Source organism: Stegostoma tigrinum, chromosome 23 (genome assembly GCF_030684315.1).
Source record: "Stegostoma tigrinum isolate sSteTig4 chromosome 23, sSteTig4.hap1, whole genome shotgun sequence".
NCBI classification, from domain to species: Eukaryota; Metazoa; Chordata; class Chondrichthyes; order Orectolobiformes; family Stegostomatidae; genus Stegostoma; species Stegostoma tigrinum.
Genome location: NC_081376.1, coordinates 11,495,754 through 11,513,575, shown reverse-complemented (window position 1 = coordinate 11,513,575; position 17,822 = coordinate 11,495,754). Strand labels below are relative to the sequence as shown.

Below are 17,822 nucleotides of genomic sequence, written 5' to 3'. Positions count from 1 at the left end.
ACCATTTTAACTCCCCCTCCCATTCTTTAGACGACATGTCCATCATGGGCATCCTGCAGTGCCACAATGATGCCACCTGAAGGTTGCAGGAACAGCAACTCATATTCCGTTTGGGAACCCTGCAGCCCAATGGAATCAATGTGGACTTGACCAGCTTCAAAATCTTCCCTTCCCCCACCGCATCCCAAAACAGCCCAGTTCGTTCCCTCCCCCCACTGCACCACACAACCAGCCCAGCCTGTCTCTGCCTCCCTAACCTGTTCTTCCTCTCACCCATCCCTTCCTCCCACCCCAAGCCGCACCTCCATTTCCTACCTACTAACCTCATCCCACCTCCTTGACCTGTCCGTCTTCCCTGGACTGACCTATTCCCTCCCTACCTCCCCACCTATACTCTCCTCTCCACCTATCTTCTTTTCTCTCCAACTTCGGTCCGCCTCCCCCTCTCTCCCTATTTATTCCAGAACCCTCACCCCATCCCCCTCGCTGAAGAAGGGTCTAGGCCCGAAACGTCAGCTTTTGTGCTCCTGAGATGCTGCTTGGCCTGCTGTGTTCATCCAGCTTCACACTTTATTATCTTACATTTGCTTGAACCTCTGGATTGTGAGTTTGTCAGTTTGTGGGAATGGATACATTGTTCTGGAAAGGAACTGGGAAAGAGCCTTCAAGTGCCAGCAGTGGGCATGCACCAGGTCATGCATGCAATTGATTGATCCTAGGTTCTTCAGGCCAGCTTCCAAGTGAGTCACCCCTAGTTTCGTGAAACTTCCAGGCGAGATTAACAACTTTAAATACGACATTAGCCCAATTACTATAATGGAATACCTTTGTGGTTAGCTTTGAGAATGCTGCGATTTTGGAACGTTCTGTAGTTGCAGATACTTGAAAATGAAGCAGTCTTATTGCAGGAGTACCTCCCTTGCCTGCAGCTGTATGAAGTGGAGCTTACCTGCACTAATCTGGCAGTCTGGTGCTTTAGGAGTGTCAGTATGACAAGAGCCTTTTCTTTGTAAAATAAACCCACATCTATGTACCCTTTATGAGTATAGTGCTGGAGGAGGGAAGTCAGGCAGACAAGGACATCCACATTGAACAAAATCCAACTCTCAAACAGAATAAAATGGTTGGAAAGGGGCAGTGATGCATACCTTGCAAACTTACAGAGCGAGGTCTTAATGGCTGGCTTGGCTCAGTTACCTTTAATCAGATAATATAAATCTTGCAGCCTTTCCCCGTCATAAAAAGTAATTACAGGATAATATCAGGCACTTCCTAATGCCCCTTAACTCAATAACTTGAAAAAGAGTAATATATCCTGTCTTTATTGTGATGCCAAAATATATTTTTTTAAATATGACTGAAGTAGAAAACACAACTTTTGTTTATGCTGATGACAGTGCGGAGATTTTATGTGAAATAATTTGCACAGTGCAATGATTCATCACTCAATCATTTTTTTTCCAGTAATATCATTGCATTTGATACTGTGCTCATCGAGGATAGCTTCCCCAGCACAAAGGTCTGCAATTTATCACATCATTATTGTTAATATTTTACATAAATCAGACGTAAAGCAATAAACGTTTCTTCTTTTCAACCTTGCAGATCTACCGCTTTCCTGTATTTGTTTTGGAAAATTATTTTTCCAAAAGGTTCATTCCTGTAAGGTTGAAGTAATTTTAAATTTCAAAATTTGAATGAGTTCTCAAAACATTCCAGCAGGTTGTCTGACTGAAGTATCAATAATTAATGACGTAAGAACTGAACGATCTCAAGAAAAGCGTCAATCTGAAATGCACTGTTAAAGTAAGGACATAGAATTTAATCTGAAAGCTGGCTGAAAGATCTCATGCAATATACTTAGAATTATAGAATGATACATAACTAAAACAATAATGCTTATGCTAGCTTCTTGACAGAGTTTACCAATTAGCGCAACACTCCTTTCCCCATAGCCCAGCTATTTTCTCCTCTTCCCATATTTCCAAACCCCTTTTTAAAAATATGTTGACTGAATCTGCTTCCACCACTCTCTCAGATATTGCATTCCAAACTGACTGTAACTCTTTTGCCAGTTTAAATCTGTGCTGTTTAGATATCAATCCCTTCTATCAGCAGGAACAGTTTCTCCTATTTACTCCAAAGAATGCCCTTTTAATTTTGAATGCCTCTATTAAATATTCTTTTAACCTTATCGGCTCTAAAGAGAATAATCTCAGCTTCTCTCCAAACTACTGAAGTCCCTAACCACTGGTTTGATTTTTTTGTTGGTTGATGGGATGTCGGTGATAACCACCATTTATTGCCCGTTCCGAATTGCACTTGAGAAGGTGGTGGTGGTGAGTTATCTTTGTAAATTACTGCAGTCCTTGGGATGTAATGCTGCACACAAGGCTGTTAAATAGTGAGTTACAGTATTTTGAAACAATCACAGTGAAGGAACAGCAATGCAATTCCAAGTGAGGAAGGTGAGTGGCTTGGAGGGGTTCTTGATTCTGCTGTTGTTGTCCTTCTAGGTGGTAGCGGTTGTGGCGTTAGTAAGTACTGTCTGCGCAGCCTCGGTGAGTCACTGCAGTATATCTTGTAGCTGATACATACTATAAGACCATTAGACATTGGAGCAGAAATTAGGCCATTCCGCCCATCAAGTCTGTGCTGCCATTCAATCATGGCTGATAAGCTTCTCAACCCCATTCTCCTGCTTTCTCTTCCTAACCCTTGATCCCCTTGACAATCAAGAGCCTATCTATCTCTATCTTAAATATACTCAATGACCTGGCCTCTACAACCTTCTGTGGCAGTGAATTGCGTACATTCACCACTCTCTGGCTGAAGAAGTTTCTCTCTATCTCTGTTCTAAAAGGTCTTCATTTACTTTAGGGCTGCACCCTCAGGTCCTTGACTCTCCTACTAATAGAAACATCTTCCCAGCATCTACTCTGTCCAGGCCATTCAATATTTTATAAGTTTCAATTAGATCCCCGCTCACCCTTCTAAACTCCATCAAGTATAGGCCCAGAGTCCTCAAATGTTCCTCATAGGTTAAGTTTTTCATTCCTGGGACCATTCCAATGAAAATCTTCTGAACCTGCTCCAGGGCCAGTACATACTGTGCAACTGTGTGTTGGTGATGAAGAATGTGTTTTTTGAAGGTGGTGAATGTGATGCCAACCAAGCAGGCCGCTTTGTCCTGAATGGCGCCAAGCTTCTTGAGAGTTTTTGTAGCTGCAATGGGACTTAATTCTCATAAATCTCCTCTGCAGCCTCCCCAAGGCTTGACAGCCTTCCTGAAATGTGTTCCCCTGTATTGGATCTAATATCTCGAGTGAGGTCTTCCTTACCAGTGAATTGTCATACATTTATTGTTTTTACCCCTGGAAGTACGGGGACTGGAGTTGGCTGAGATTATACTTAGCCCTGGTGAGGTTACATCTCAGTTCAGCTCAGATCCAACCACTGCCAAACTTTTAAATTTGGTTTGGCAGAGGTTGCGGAGAGGTTTTTGAATTATACCACCCCCACACCTGCACTCCATCTCTCTCTCTCTTTTTCTCTCACACACACACACACACACACACACACACACACACACATCCCTCCTCGTGCACCTTCCAATGTCAAGTTTTGGTTGGGGGGAGAAATTCCTATTGTTTCCTGAGATATTTCTTTGGAGCCACAGCATAATATATGTAAATAATGCTATATCCTGAATTTGGGATGGGTTTTTTGGCCTTGGACAGTAATAAAAAGGGGATTTGTTCTGCAACACCTTCACCAGCACAGTGAGGACCCAGGGAATCCCAGGCCAATGTTCACATTAAAATCTATAAGTCAAACAAAATGAAAATGAACAGAAATGCGTCCTGTAATGGCTGAGGAACAAGGCTGCTCTTGTCAGGTAAATAGCGCCGTTCATTCTAACACGCTGCAGTCAATAATGAACTGCAATCTAAACCAGAGGCACTCTGCAAACTACCCTTCTCAGATGACAATTTTTAAATGAATACTGAGCTGCCATTGGAGTCACACAACTGGATTTTGTAACCTATTCCTGCCAGGATTAATAAACATACTCAACTGAAGGGTTGGCACCCCAAATGGACTCAAGCAAGTTCTCTTTGACCCTGGGGTCTCTTGGTGTGAGGCTGGAAAAGCACAGCAGGTCAGACAGCATCTGGGGATCAGGAAAGTCAATGTTTTGGACTGAGACCCTTTATCAGGACTGGGGAAGGGGAGGGGAGCCCAGAAATAAATAGAGGGGAGTGAGGCTGGGGGAAAGGCAGGAGAGTTGGAGTTAGGTAGATGCAGATAGGGAGTTATTGTGATTGGTGGAGCAAATAGGTGAGCAGGAAGATGCACAGGTTAGCTCAGGTCAGGGAGGTGAGGAGGAGTGAGAGGGGTGGACATGGGATAAGGCTAGGGGTGGAGGGATTTTGAAGTTGGTGACGTCATTGTTGAGGCTATTGGGTTGTAAGCTCCTGAGGTGAAATATCAGGTGTTGTTCTTCCAGTTTATGTTTGGCCCCATTCTGACAATGGTGGACATGTCGTCAGGGGAGTGGGAGGGGGAATTAAAAATGGATGGTAACTGGAAGGTTGGGTTGGTTGTTGTGTGCAGAGTGCAGATGCTCTGCGAACTGGTCCCTGAGTCTGCAGTTGGTCTCTCCAATACAGAGGAGCCCACATCAGGCAGCAACAGATGCAAGAGATCAAGTTGGATGATGAGTAGGTGAATCTGTGCCAGATCTGAAAGGATTGTTTGGGGCCTTGGACAGAGGTGACAGGGGAGGTATAGGGGCAGGGAAAGGTACTGGGTGTGGCAGAGAAACTGGTGGGGAGTGTAGAACTGACCTGGGTGTCATGGTGTGAACAGTCCCTGCAGAAAGCAGACAGGGATGGGGAGAGAAATATCTTTTTGGTGTTGGGATCTGATTTTAGGAGGCAGAAATGTCGGAGGATGATGCGTTGGGTTCGGAAGTTGGAGGTGTAGTATGTGAGGACTCAGGGGACTCTATCCTTTTTGTTGTTGGGGGAAGGGGGTTTGAGGACAGAAGTGTGGGAAATGGAAGAGATGCGGTTGAGGACATCCTTAATTACAGAAGAGGGGAAATTATGGTCCCTAAAGTAGGAGGACATCTGGGATGTCTTGGAGTAGAATGCCTCATCTTGGGAGCAGTTGTAATGGAGGCGGAGGAATTGGGATCATGGGATAGCATTTTAGCAGGACAGTAGGTGAGAGGAGCTGTATTCGAGGTAGTTGTGGGAGTCAGTGAGTTGAAATGTACATTGGTGGTGAGTCGGCTTCCAGAGATAGAGACGGGGAGGTCCAGGAAGGGGAGAGAAGAGTCACAAATAACCCAGGTCAATTTGAGGGAGGGATGGAAGGTGTTGGCAAAGTTGATGAACTGTTCGAGCTCCTCACAGTAGCATGAGGCCCCACTGATGCTGTCATCAATACAGCAGAGAAAGAGGTGAGGGATGGGGCTGGTACGGTTACGGAAGAGGGACTGTTCCACAAATCCTACAAAACACAGTCAAAAGTATTGTATAGTGTCACCACTCTCTGGTGTCATCTTAAAACACAGAAAATAAACCAAAACATGGAATATAACTGAGGAAGAGTAAAGAAATCAAGAAAAAGCTTAACCATACAGTCCTTCTTGCTAAGTGCTTTGCCATGGGTCATGGCCTGGTGACCAGGCTTGAGTCCCTTTGCCGTGGTGCTGGAATGAAAGTCAAAACTCTTTGTTTCCATCACCATCTCTCCACGATGAACCCTTGCTGGATCTCGCCAAAGCAGACGCCACCAATGCCGGCTACCACACTGGCCTTACCATGAAGAGTCTGTTTCGGGCCCACCTTGCCAGTGCAGCTGCAGCCAATGCCACAGGGTGTCATACCCGGGGAGCTATATTAGCAAGCAGACAAATCCTGTCAGGTGGCTGGTGCTTGGTGTATGTTAACTTGTGGAGTGGCTTCAAGTTTACAGTGGGCTGACCAGAGGAGCTTTGGATTAGTTGAGTTCAAACACAAACAATAGGGTTTCAGCAGCAGATGAACTGAGGCAAAGATAGGAATAGATAGTGTTACGGAGGTCATTATGTTGGAGAAGATATAGAATTATATTGCAAAGAATTTTACAGCACGAGGGAAAGCTATTTGGCCAAACAGCAGTTTGGTTTCATGCTCCTTACTAAGCCTCCTGCCACCTCACTTCATCTTATCTTTTAAATCTTGTGCTTTACGCTTTTACTGCTAACTGCACACTGAGATAGCTGTCTGGACTATCCCTGGTTGCTAATGTTTATTTCCTCATGTCTAAATAAGGTTCTTTAACTCTTGTCTACTGCAAGACTCCCTTATTTATATTTATGCAACTCTGTATGCACGGACATACACATTTTTTACATATGTACACAGCATACAGCTCCCTATAGTAATGTCCAAGAATTGTCCCTTGACGCACTCATTCTCGACAAGTGCCTTCTCCCTTACTAATGATACAGTTATATGATCAGCTATATCTTTGTAATTTACATGAATCTCATGTACCACAATCCTTATAATCCACTTTACCTCATCTACTTATCTGATTTTTCATGAAATTTTCAACTAAAATGTTAAATGCAGTAAGGATGCTGGAAGTCTAAAAACAGAAAATGAAGGCCATCTGCTACCCACCCACCAGCCCCCTGAAAGCTGGGCAACACGGTGAGGTTTTGTATTGTCACTGCACTAGTAGTGCAGCAACTGAGGCTACTGGGATTGTGGGTTCAAATCCCACCAGGCCAGCTAGAGTGACTAGCCGTAATAATAAAACTATAACTAATAATTGTGACTATGACAAAGAGAAACAGCCATCTGGTTCAGGGAGGAAATCTGTTTTAATTACCTTGTGCCTTCAGATCTTCAGTGATGTGGTTGAGTCCGAAACTACTTTATTTCCAGGGCATTTGAGGATTGGTAACAAACGTTACCCTTGAAAGTGTTATCCACATTGAATGAACAAATGAACAGTCAGGTAGGATCTGTGAGAACAGAAGGAGTTGACTGATGATTTCTCACCATCTTTCAGTGCTTGTGGTTTGTTATCAATTCTGTGCTTTTACTTGATTTTAGTTTCCTTTCTATTATGATTCCCATTAGTTGTGCTGATGGTGTTTGCTTTCTCAGTGACTTTCCCTTGATTTGTTGTGATTCTTCCTGCAGGAATGACTGACTGAACAGGTAGCAGTGATGCAAAGGTGCTGTTGTTGGACCGGGGTGAGCAATGTCAGAAATACCAGGTTATAGTCCAACAGACTTATTTGAAAACACAAGCTTCTGGAACCTTCTCTTCTTTTTCAGGTGTTGGTGAGAGAGGTGGTATCAGACAGAATTTATAAGTAAAAGATCAAAGGGTCACACCACTGGTCAGGATGTATTAAACAAACTTGAGATGCTGTTACATCTTTAATTAGCTGGAAGGTTTTAATTGATTAATATGTGTATGTAAATCTCCAAATTCCTTATAAGTCACTATTCTCAGAGAACTAAAGAAGAGGTTACATTTTGGGTCAGACAATGCATGTTACGTGTGAGGCCTTGTTTAGAATCTGTTTGCGTTTTGGTTTGGGGTCGGACTGGTTTTGGTTCTAAAATAGGAATTGTTAAAATGCCACATTGACTGACTATAAATTGTGCGCTTTTTGAACAAAATAGAATGATTCTGCAAATACAAGCTCACCCCATAGGTTAGGTTACCACAAACATATGGATAACTTCACAATGCTGCACTTCTCTAGCTTCCATCCTAAACATATTAAAACAGCCATCCCTTACGGACAAGTCCTATGCATACACAGAATCTGTTCAATTGAGGAGGAACGAGACGGAACCTGAAGGTGTTGAAGGACACCCTCATACCATAAGACCATAAGACATGGGAGTGGAAGTAAGGCGATTTGGCCCATCAAGTCCACTCTGCCATTTAATCATGACTGCTCGGCATTTCAACTCCACTTCCCTGCACTCTCCTTGTAGCCCTTGATTCCTTCTGAGACCAAGAATTTATCGATCTCTGCCTTGAAGACATTTAACGTCCCGGCCTCCATTGCACTCTGTGGCAATGAATTCCACAGGACCACCACTCTCTGGCTGAAGAAATGTCTCCTCATTTCCGTTTTAAATTTACCTCCTCTAATTCTAAGGCTGTGTCCACGGGTCCTAGTCTCCCCGCCTAACGGAAACAACTTCCCAGCGTCCACCCCTTCTAAGCCATACATTATCTTGTAAGTTTCTATTAGATCTCCCCTCAACCTTCTAAACTCTAATAAATATAATCCTAGGATCCTTAGCCGTTCATCGTACGTTAAACCTACCATTCCCGCGATATGAACAGGATGCGATGCTCAATTCGTCGATCGCCAGTTCTGATGTGCCACAGCGAAGAACTGTAATGACCTCCTCAAAAGACAGACATGGGATACAGTGGCTAGGATACCCCTCGTTATTCAATTCTTCCTGGGAGTGGAGAAACTACACAATGTCCTTTGCAGCCTTCAACACATTATTGATGACAATGAGCACCTCGCCAAGATCTTCCACACGCCTCCACTTCTCACCTTCAAACAACCACCAAACCTTAAACAGACCACCGTTTGCAAGAAACTACCCGGCCTTCAGGACAACATCGATCACAACACCACACAACACTGTCATGGCAAGCTTTGCAAGACATGTCAGATCATCGACATGGACACTACCATCACACAGGGTAACACCATCCACCTGGTGCAGATACTCATGCAACTCAGCCAACATTGTCTGTCACACACACTGCAGGCAAGGATGCCCCGAGGCATGGCATATTGGCAAAAGTATGTAGACGCTACGACGACAGATGAATGGGCAGTGTGCAACTATTGCCAGACAGGGATGTACCCTCCTAGTGGGGGAGCACTTCAGCGGTTACGGACATTTGGCCTCGGATCTTCAGGTAAACATCCTCCAAGGCAGACTTCGGGATACACAACAACGCAGAGTCACTGAGCAGAGGCTTATAGCCAAGTTTGGTACCCATGAAAAAAAAGCCAAAAGAACTGCGATGCTGTAAATTAGGAACAAGTTGCTGGAGAAACTCAGCAGGCCTGGCGGCATCTGTGAAGGGTAAAAAACAGAGTTAATGTTTCAGGTCTGGTGGCCCTTCCTCATTTGTGCCCATGAAGATGGCCTCAACTGAGATCTTGGATTCATGTCGCACTACAGGTTTCCCCACCACTCTATACACTCTCACACGCACGCATGCATACATTCACACTCACACACACAGTCTCTCTCACACGCGCACACACTCCAAGTGCGCACACATACACACACACCACACACACTCTCTCAGACACACACACATACATACACATGATCCTCTCTCATACATTGTCTCTCAAGCATGCGGGCGCACTCACTCACACTCACTAACATACTCTCTCTTCTCCCTCACACACATAAATCTATGTGGTAAATGTTGTGAACTTGTATTTGCAGATACAGTCTATTTTGTCCAAAAAGCACACAATTTGTAGAAAGTCAATCTGGTGTTTTATGAATTCCTTCCTAATTTAGAAATAAAACTAGTCTGATTCCAAACCAAAACATAAACAGATTCTAAACAAAGCTTCATACGCAACATGACCTAAAATATTACCTCTTCTTTACACCGATAAAACCTTTAGGTTTCTCTTAGGACAGTGACTTTAAATGAATTGGGGATTTACATATATATATTAATCAATTAAAAGCTTCTAACTCATTAAATATTTGACAGCATCTTATGTTTGTTTAATACATCCTGATTAGAGGCGTAATCCCTTGATCTTTTTCTTATAAATTCTGTGTCTGATACTACGTCTCTCAAGAACACCTGAAAAAGGAGAGAAGCTCTGAAAGTTTGTGTTTTCAAATGAGCCTCTTGGAGCGTAACCTGGTGTTGTGTGATTTCTGATATTGACTAAACGGGCCTGGGACTACAACTCCCACAATCCACCGCGTGGTTACGTTTGCCGTCAGGCGGTTAACGTGGCGACGCTAGCACGTCAGTTCCTGTGTTTGGAGGTTGCAGGCTGAGAGGAGTCAGGGCCTGGGCTTGCGGATCGCTATGGGAGACCAGGCTGTCGGTAGGAGAGTACACAGGGACAACGCACGGTAGTCGGACCACCTGAAAGCATCGTCTCCGTCTGCGCTGACCTCCGGCCCGCGGCAAACGACCGAGGGAGTCACCTCCGAGTCCGGCCTCTTGCTCAACAGCCTCAGAGTTGGTGAGAGACCCGAGAAACTGACCCCCGCGCCCTGTTCGGGGACTGTCCGCCTCTCACTCAGGGACAGTGACAGCAACAAGACAACTTCACCATGAGTCCCAGCCCCAATCCCACCCCGACCTGTATCCGCACCCACCCACTCCTCACCGATCCCCTGCTCCCAGACCTCGCTGTCCCACACCCTCACTCCCAGACCTCTTTACCCCGGACCTCACTCCTCCACACCCCCATCCCGCACACCCCCAGACCACTTCCCCCAACAGCCTCCTACCCCACCACCCCCTTCTCTCTCTCCCCCACCTCCATGTTTGATATGTTCAGTAGATTGTCAGGCCATTGGGCAACACGTTGGAAGGTAGAGGGAAAGGTTTCACTTTTTTGCTTCCAAAAAACTGTACAGTATTTTGATTTAAGCACCTTTGCTGTGATACTGTCAGTGTTTTTAACAAATGTCTAATGTTGGAAATGGTGCAGTGTAACATGGGGGCTGGGGATGTTTTGACACAAGTGGCAAATCTGTAGTTTTACTTTGTTGTCCTAGTTCAGCTGATGTGGTGATGACATTTGAGCCCATCTGCTATTATTTAATCCTCCTCTTGCCTCCCCCTCCCAAGTTCCGAGTAAGTTCATGTTTGCCCAAAAACAATTCAGAGATTCCACATTTAAAAACAGAGGGCTTTCCTTTGGAGGTGGCTAGCTACTTGCTATAGGGGTACCTGACCTTTTTCAAAGTCATACATATATGTTCAAGGATGAAAAAATAAATGTTGGCAATGGCAACACATGTTTTTACATAAAATATATGCAGTTCCTGCATCGATGTTTTTAATTAACTCACCAGGCATGAAATATTCATGTGGTAATCAGATTTAATTCATTGCCTTTCAGTCAGTGTATTTTCTCTATGCAAGGAAATTTTGATCATGAGGCAAATCACAACACCATATGCTGGCTTTGTTCTGAAGATATTTTAAATGAAAGGTGCTTGGAACCATGTGCAGTTTGCTTTGCATCAAGCAGCTCACCACGCTTCACAGGAGTGTCACATTTTCAAGCTGAAATGACTCCTCTATTGAGTCATAATTGACAGCCAGACTTGAAGCTGTGATGTGCCTGAAAAACACATGCAAGAATTTCTGTTGGATGGAAATGCCATAGTCATAACTGGAACACATCACACTTTGTTTATTGTATGTAGCTGAACATTTAAGACAGGAGGATCCTAGGTTTAGACTTTATCTTCTGAGGCAGCAAAGTAGTTACTTTAACAAAAACAGAAAATTGGTGAAAATGAGCAGTTCTGCCAGCATCTATGGAGAGAAAGCGGAGTCCAGTGACTTTTCATTGGAACTCATTCTCTCTGAAGAGTCATTGGACTTGAAATGTTAACTGCTTTCTCCCCACAGATGCTATCAGGCTGAGTTTCGCCAGCGATTTTCTGTTTTTGTTTCAGATCTCTAGTGCCCACAGTTCTTTGTTTTATTTAAGTTGTTATTTTAGCCTGGGTGTTGATGGATTTGGAGGGGGAAAATCAGCCTGGGTTCCTGTATCGTAGAGATTGTTTGAGAAGATTGGGTATTGAAGTGGAAAGTACTGGAAACACTTAAGCTTTTTAGAAAGCTTCTGTGAAGAAAGATGATTTGTTACCAGCTCAGAATGCTACTCATGTTTTCAGTTAAATAGTTCCTAATGCATGCTATCAAGGCTTGAATTAAAAATATCCACTCTGATGAGATGCTTTCCATGTCTATGGAATTTTTCCTGCTACTGGAATCTTCCTGAGCCCTGTATCCTCTCATGCACAACTCTTTAGTCTCTGGCCAAGGCCATCCCTCCTCTCTTTATCACTACTCAGGCCAGAGACTTTGGGTGTCACATTTACTTGAATTTTCTGAATTTGTAACTGCCTACATTGGCGTAATGATAGTCTTCTAGCCTTCTGATTCAGAGGTGAGTTCAGGACTTGAGTGTATAAGTTTTTCAAAATAATGTTGAGGGAAGTTGCAGGATGAGACAGTAAAACCAAAGTCAGTAACCTTTTCAAGTGGGCATGAAAGAACTCTTCAGAAAGAAACAGGAGATTCTCCTACAGCAAACTGCAATGGATGTTGACATCTGAAAAAGAAAACACAAAATGCTAGAAATACTCTGCAGTTCAGATAGCATCTGAAGAAGGGCCAGCATCTAAAATATAGTTAGTTTTTTTTTCCAAGGATGATGCCAGACCTGTGTATTTCCAGCATTTCCTGTTTTTATTTAGAAAATTTTTCTGTTCTGTTTTCTGTAAAATCCAGAAACAGGTGGTTGGTGAAAAACTAGGTCACATTTTGTTAAATTTTGCCAGTTCCTTCCCCACCTTGAGGTGTGGGGAGTGCTTTTGGGTGTCAGGGATTGGGGAGTGGTTTGCTGGGTCTTGGGCTGATCCTGGGCAATGGTTAAGGTGCTGTTAGCTCTATTGACTTTCACTTTATCTTTTGGCATGTTCAGTAGTACCAGCTAGTTTCTCTACATGTCAGATTGAAAGGTTTCTTATGTCACCGTTTTCAGTTTCATGGCCAACCTTTCTTCTTCAAGCAGCACCAGCAAAAACAGCTAAGCCTTTTTCTCTCGTTTGCTGTGCTCATTGCAAATGACGTCGTTTGTCATCAAAATAAAAAGTACTGCTTTGTTCCTTGAATAAAAAAGCAGCCTCCACTACACTCTCCTTCAATAGTACCGTTGCTGGTTTACAAAGTTTTGTCCTTGGTGTATTCTGATCTCCTTTCAGATGCATCTAGCTGTTATTTTACTTTAGCTATTGGTAACCCTTTGCTGTTAAGCAAGTGAAAACAGAACAGGATATCTAAGCATGAATAGCATTCCTGCGAAAGGTCCAAACATCTTGGTTGTACTGGCAGATTTATCACATACAATGCATATTAATCCTGACACAGAACTTAATAACTTTGTAATTAAGCAGCTGTGTCTCAATTATTGTCACTACGGTGAGATCCTTTGCTGTTCTCTTGACGTTTTGTCCCTGCACCATTTGGAGACTCTCTGAAACTAAATTCCTTTTAAAACAAAAAAGACATGAATGTTTTTGTACTGGGTTTTTGCAAAATGCAGAAACTGAAACCTCTCTCTAACAGTGTTGCTGAAAGTGAGATTTGTTTTAATATTAGTGAAAGAGAGTTAATTTTAGAAAGTTGCACAGAAAATCAAATGGGACAGTTAGCTGTGCACTGCCTGCTGTACATCAGAACTGCTCAGAAATTAGGGCTTGTCTGTCTGGGCTTATGATAGTGGAATCAGAATGCATACTGCGTGGATGTAGGAAATTTGGAGAAAAATCTGTCTCCAAATTTGTCTCTGGGTTCAAAAGGAGAGGATTGATTGTCATTGTTCAAGTGGTTGATGAAAAGAATCTGAGCTGTGACTCTAGTCAGACTTTTTGAAATGGGATCCTGTGTGAAAGCTGCAAATTTGTAAAGAATAATTGTTTATCAATTTCCCAACTTCAGTGAAAATGCTTGGAAATGTGAAACCCCACAGTGAGAATAAAGCAAGGAAAATGACCACAAGCCATTTTTTAAACTGCAGAATTCCTGTAGATTGGAATGGCAAATGTGTGGAATTATCATATCATTTCCATTTGAACTGCGACAGAACCACCTTTAGTGCTGGAACGGGATGAAATACTCAGCTACGGAGCTTTCATTGGTGAGAATACAAGTAGATCAATTTGAGGTGATGAATGAGGAGTGTTGCTGTTGTACTGAAGAGCACTATTTGAAGTTGTTATGCCTCAGTGTGAATGTATGAAATAGTGATATTTAATTATTATTACATTGACTGCTTTAACTTCAGTTCTTTGCTTCTTGGTTTTTTTTGGTTCACGTATTCAGAGGGGAGGATATGGGGAATAAAATGAAGAGGAACACAGCAGACCAGGCAGCATCAGAGGAGCAGGAAAGTTGATGTTTTTGGTGGGGACGCTTCTTCAGAATTGGAGGGGGGGAAGGGAGCTGGAAAATAAATAGAGGAGAGGAGTGGTGGGGCTGGGGAAGGTAGGTGGGGTGATGAAAAGGGAGTGCAGATAGGGAGTGGTGGGGATTGGTCAGTGACATGGGTGGGGTGGATTGAAGGCAGAGAAGATGAACAGGTTGTGTCAGGTCAAGGGGGTGGTGATGAGAGGGAGGGTTAGATGTGGGATGAGGCGGGGGGGATCATCAGTTTTAAAATCTCCCCACAGCCTGGCCTGCGGTGTTCCTTCAGTTCTACACTCTGGTCATCTCTGTCGCCAGCATCAGCAGTTCTTGCTATATCTTAGAATAAGAATAGGCCATTAGGCCTACTAGCCTGTTCTGCGTTGGAATAAGATCTCTGCTGATTGGATCTCTCTTTCTTGCATGGTAGTAAAATCCACAAAGCCCTATACAGTTGTTGCAAGGCTTCCCAATTCTTGTCTTTTAATAAAGACGGACATACTATTTGCTTTACCTGTAAACTTGAGTCTTGTGTTTCATGTTCAAGGACATTCAAATTTTCTGAATTCTAGGATATTCTGTTTTTCCTATGAATGTGAATAATCTTACATTACCCTGCATTGTACTCCATCTATGTTTTATTGATGTCAGTCACTTCATTTTTCTATATTCTTTTTGCAGTCCTCTGTGTCCTTGTCGGCATGTTTTTAAAATTCATTCACTGAGGGCGTCACTGGCTAGGCAGCATTTATTGCCCATCCCTAGTTGCCCTGAGGGCAGCTCAGACTCAACCACATTGCCATGGTTCTGGAGTCATGTCTAGGCCAAACCATGAAAGGATGGCAGTTTCCTTCCCTAAAGGACATTAGTGAACCAGATGGGTTTTTTCCAACAATTAGCAATGGATTCATGGTCATCATTAGATCCTTAATTCCAGCTATTTATTGAATTCAAATTCCACCATCTGCTGTGGCAGGATTCAGACCCTGGTCCCCAGGACATTACCTGGGTCTCTGGATTAACAGTCCAGTGGTAATACCACTAGACCATCACCTCCTCTTACTATCCCACTAGCTTTGTAATCAGCAAATATGGATGTGTAACTTAATCCCTTTATTATTAAGTTATTAATATAGATTGTAAATAGTTGGGGTCCCCCATTGATCCCTGTGACATTTCAGTGTTGCAGCGTGTCAACTTTACCCATTTTATCTGTATACTCAGTTCAGTAAAATTCTGTCAATGAATCTTTGTGATTAAAGCTGTCCACATGAAGCTCCTGTTGGATATGGCAGGCAATCTGCTGTTACCAAAAACTGACCCCTTTCAGTTCTCCAAATTGGTAAAGACTTGCGTCAAACTTTAGGGTTGAGACCTGAGCAAAGAACGAGCTTGCATTTATATTGTCTTTCACAATATTGTGGTGTCTCAAAGTTTTTCATAGCTGATTGAAAACAGAATGTCCTCTGTTTTGATATAGAAATTTGCAGCACCTTCATGTACGCTGCAAAAGCCTTCAGATAACAATGGCCAAATGATTTTTATATAAGCTTCTTATTCACCTGTGCAAATGCATTGAAGTATGGGAGATGAAATAGGAGAGACTGTGAAGGAGATAGAGTAATTAAGATGTTTTCTACCTGGAGTTCTTTTATGCCTTACAGGAATACATACAAAGTGCAATTTCTAGTTTTTGTTTATGTAGTCGACATTATAATCTTTGTGCTTTCTTGATTTGTGCTTAATCATTTCCCATGTATGAAGGTGGAAATGGATCCCAGGGCTCATTTTTGACAGTAATAGGAGAAACCAGTTGGAATTACTTTGACTCTGTGCTTAATTTTATTTTGAGCATTTTCGTCATTTTGCTCTACAGTGTGAATTGTCTTGCGGCTAGTAGGATCAGAAGTTACTGTGCCGTCCTTCTGCATTGTGTGGTTTGCAGAATAGTTAATTATTCTCCTGATAACTAATGTCAAAAAGAAATCAGCAATTGGGACTTGTAATAACAGCGTAACACTGCAGAATCTAATTACCACTAGCCTGGACAGATCTGTGATTGAAATTGAAAAAAAGTACGAAACGAGCAGTTCCTATTGCTCAACAGATTGAAATGAGCAAAGTATTGTATACGGTGCATCAGAAAATTATATTGCCACAGAAAAGGAGAGTTCGCTTTTATATTTTGAATGAGTTTGCTGCACATAAATCATTGGTGCTGACAACTTGCTTGTCTGAGCACAGCAGTCATCACATAATCACCAGATGGGTTTGGAAGTGCTTTATCTCATCTGATCTTGCAATTCCAGAATAACAGCCGAGTACTCTCAATTATGATTCTTAGCTACTGAAATAAATCCAGTGTCCTTGCTCTAGCCACTTCTGGTGATCTGTTTTAGCTTTTGGTTAACTTAGTAAAGGCAGCCCTTTATACCATCAGTCCTACCCTTTCTTGTCTGAATCTGTGGCACCCATGGTCAGTTGGGATTTGCAGTATTCTGTTGTACACCTCATGATGTGAAGTTGTTTGTGAAATCCCTCAAATTGAAGCTGTACATATTCAGAAACATTCAGTATTTTAGGAAGTGTTGACTTGGTGATTTAATGCTTCTGCTTCAAGGCAGCAGAGGCAGAGATCACCAACAAATCTATGATTTAAGCTAATAATACAATTAGATTGACAGAGCAAGTCTTGCTGGACGAGCGTATACAGTACGTTCTAAATTAGTCTTTGTTACAGCTTAATAACTTTGAAAAAGAATTGTAATGACACCAAAACATCAGAGAGCATGTTATCCTCTGTAAACGTGGGTAAATTACATTAGCCGCAAAGGTCCTATAAGAATGCTTGGGAGGAAGTCGCTTTGCTGCATGAACTCTCATGAGAGTTTTGACTGATTTTTAAGAGGAATGCTTTTATGGGTGTGGTCATCTGACAGATTGTTTTACCTTTCTGTAAGCATTCAAGTGTGCCTTACTTTGCAGAAGCTGATGGTTTGTTGGCAGGATAATTCCCAAATCAGAATTGCTATAAGGATAAGAGCTTGAATCACCTGTAATCCATTTGGAAACTCCACTTTGGTTCAACTTTTCTTGCAATTGCCCGATTTGCGACAATGTTTGCAACCTTTCAATGGAAATCTCAAACACAATCCACCCGCACCCCCCCCCCCCCCCCCCCCACCACCACCACGCATTACCTTTTATGTGAAAATGTACTTTGGGATTGTAATCCCCAACAGAGTCATAGAGATCTTAAGCACAGAAAAACCCTTCGGTCCATTACTTCCAACTGGTCAAAAGCAACCACCTAAATATTCTAATCCCATTATCCAGCATTTGGCCCATAGCCTTGTATGCACTGGCATCGAAAATGCGCATCTAAATACTAAAATTTTGTGAGGGTTTCTTCTATGCCACTCTAAAAGCAGTGCATACCATATTTCCACCACCATCTGGGTAAAAAAGATTTCCTCACACCTCCTGTAAAACTTCTGCTGTTTACCTTAAATCTGTGCTCCCTGATCATTGATCCCTCTAAGGGGAAAAGTTTCTTCCTGTCT

General features: G+C 42.8%; 1 protein-coding gene across 1 annotated transcript in view; it reads left to right on the top strand.

The window, feature by feature from the left end:
• The first annotated feature begins 10,076 nt into the window (after positions 1-10,076).
• The window catches only part of rnf216 (ring finger protein 216), a 191,603-nt gene continuing 183,857 nt past the window's right edge, over positions 10,077-17,822 (top strand). Inside the window, exon 1 of the mRNA XM_048552721.2 lies at positions 10,077-10,291. The gene's annotated coding sequence lies outside the window, so the exon portion shown is untranslated. The remainder of the gene's footprint in view (positions 10,292-17,822) is intronic.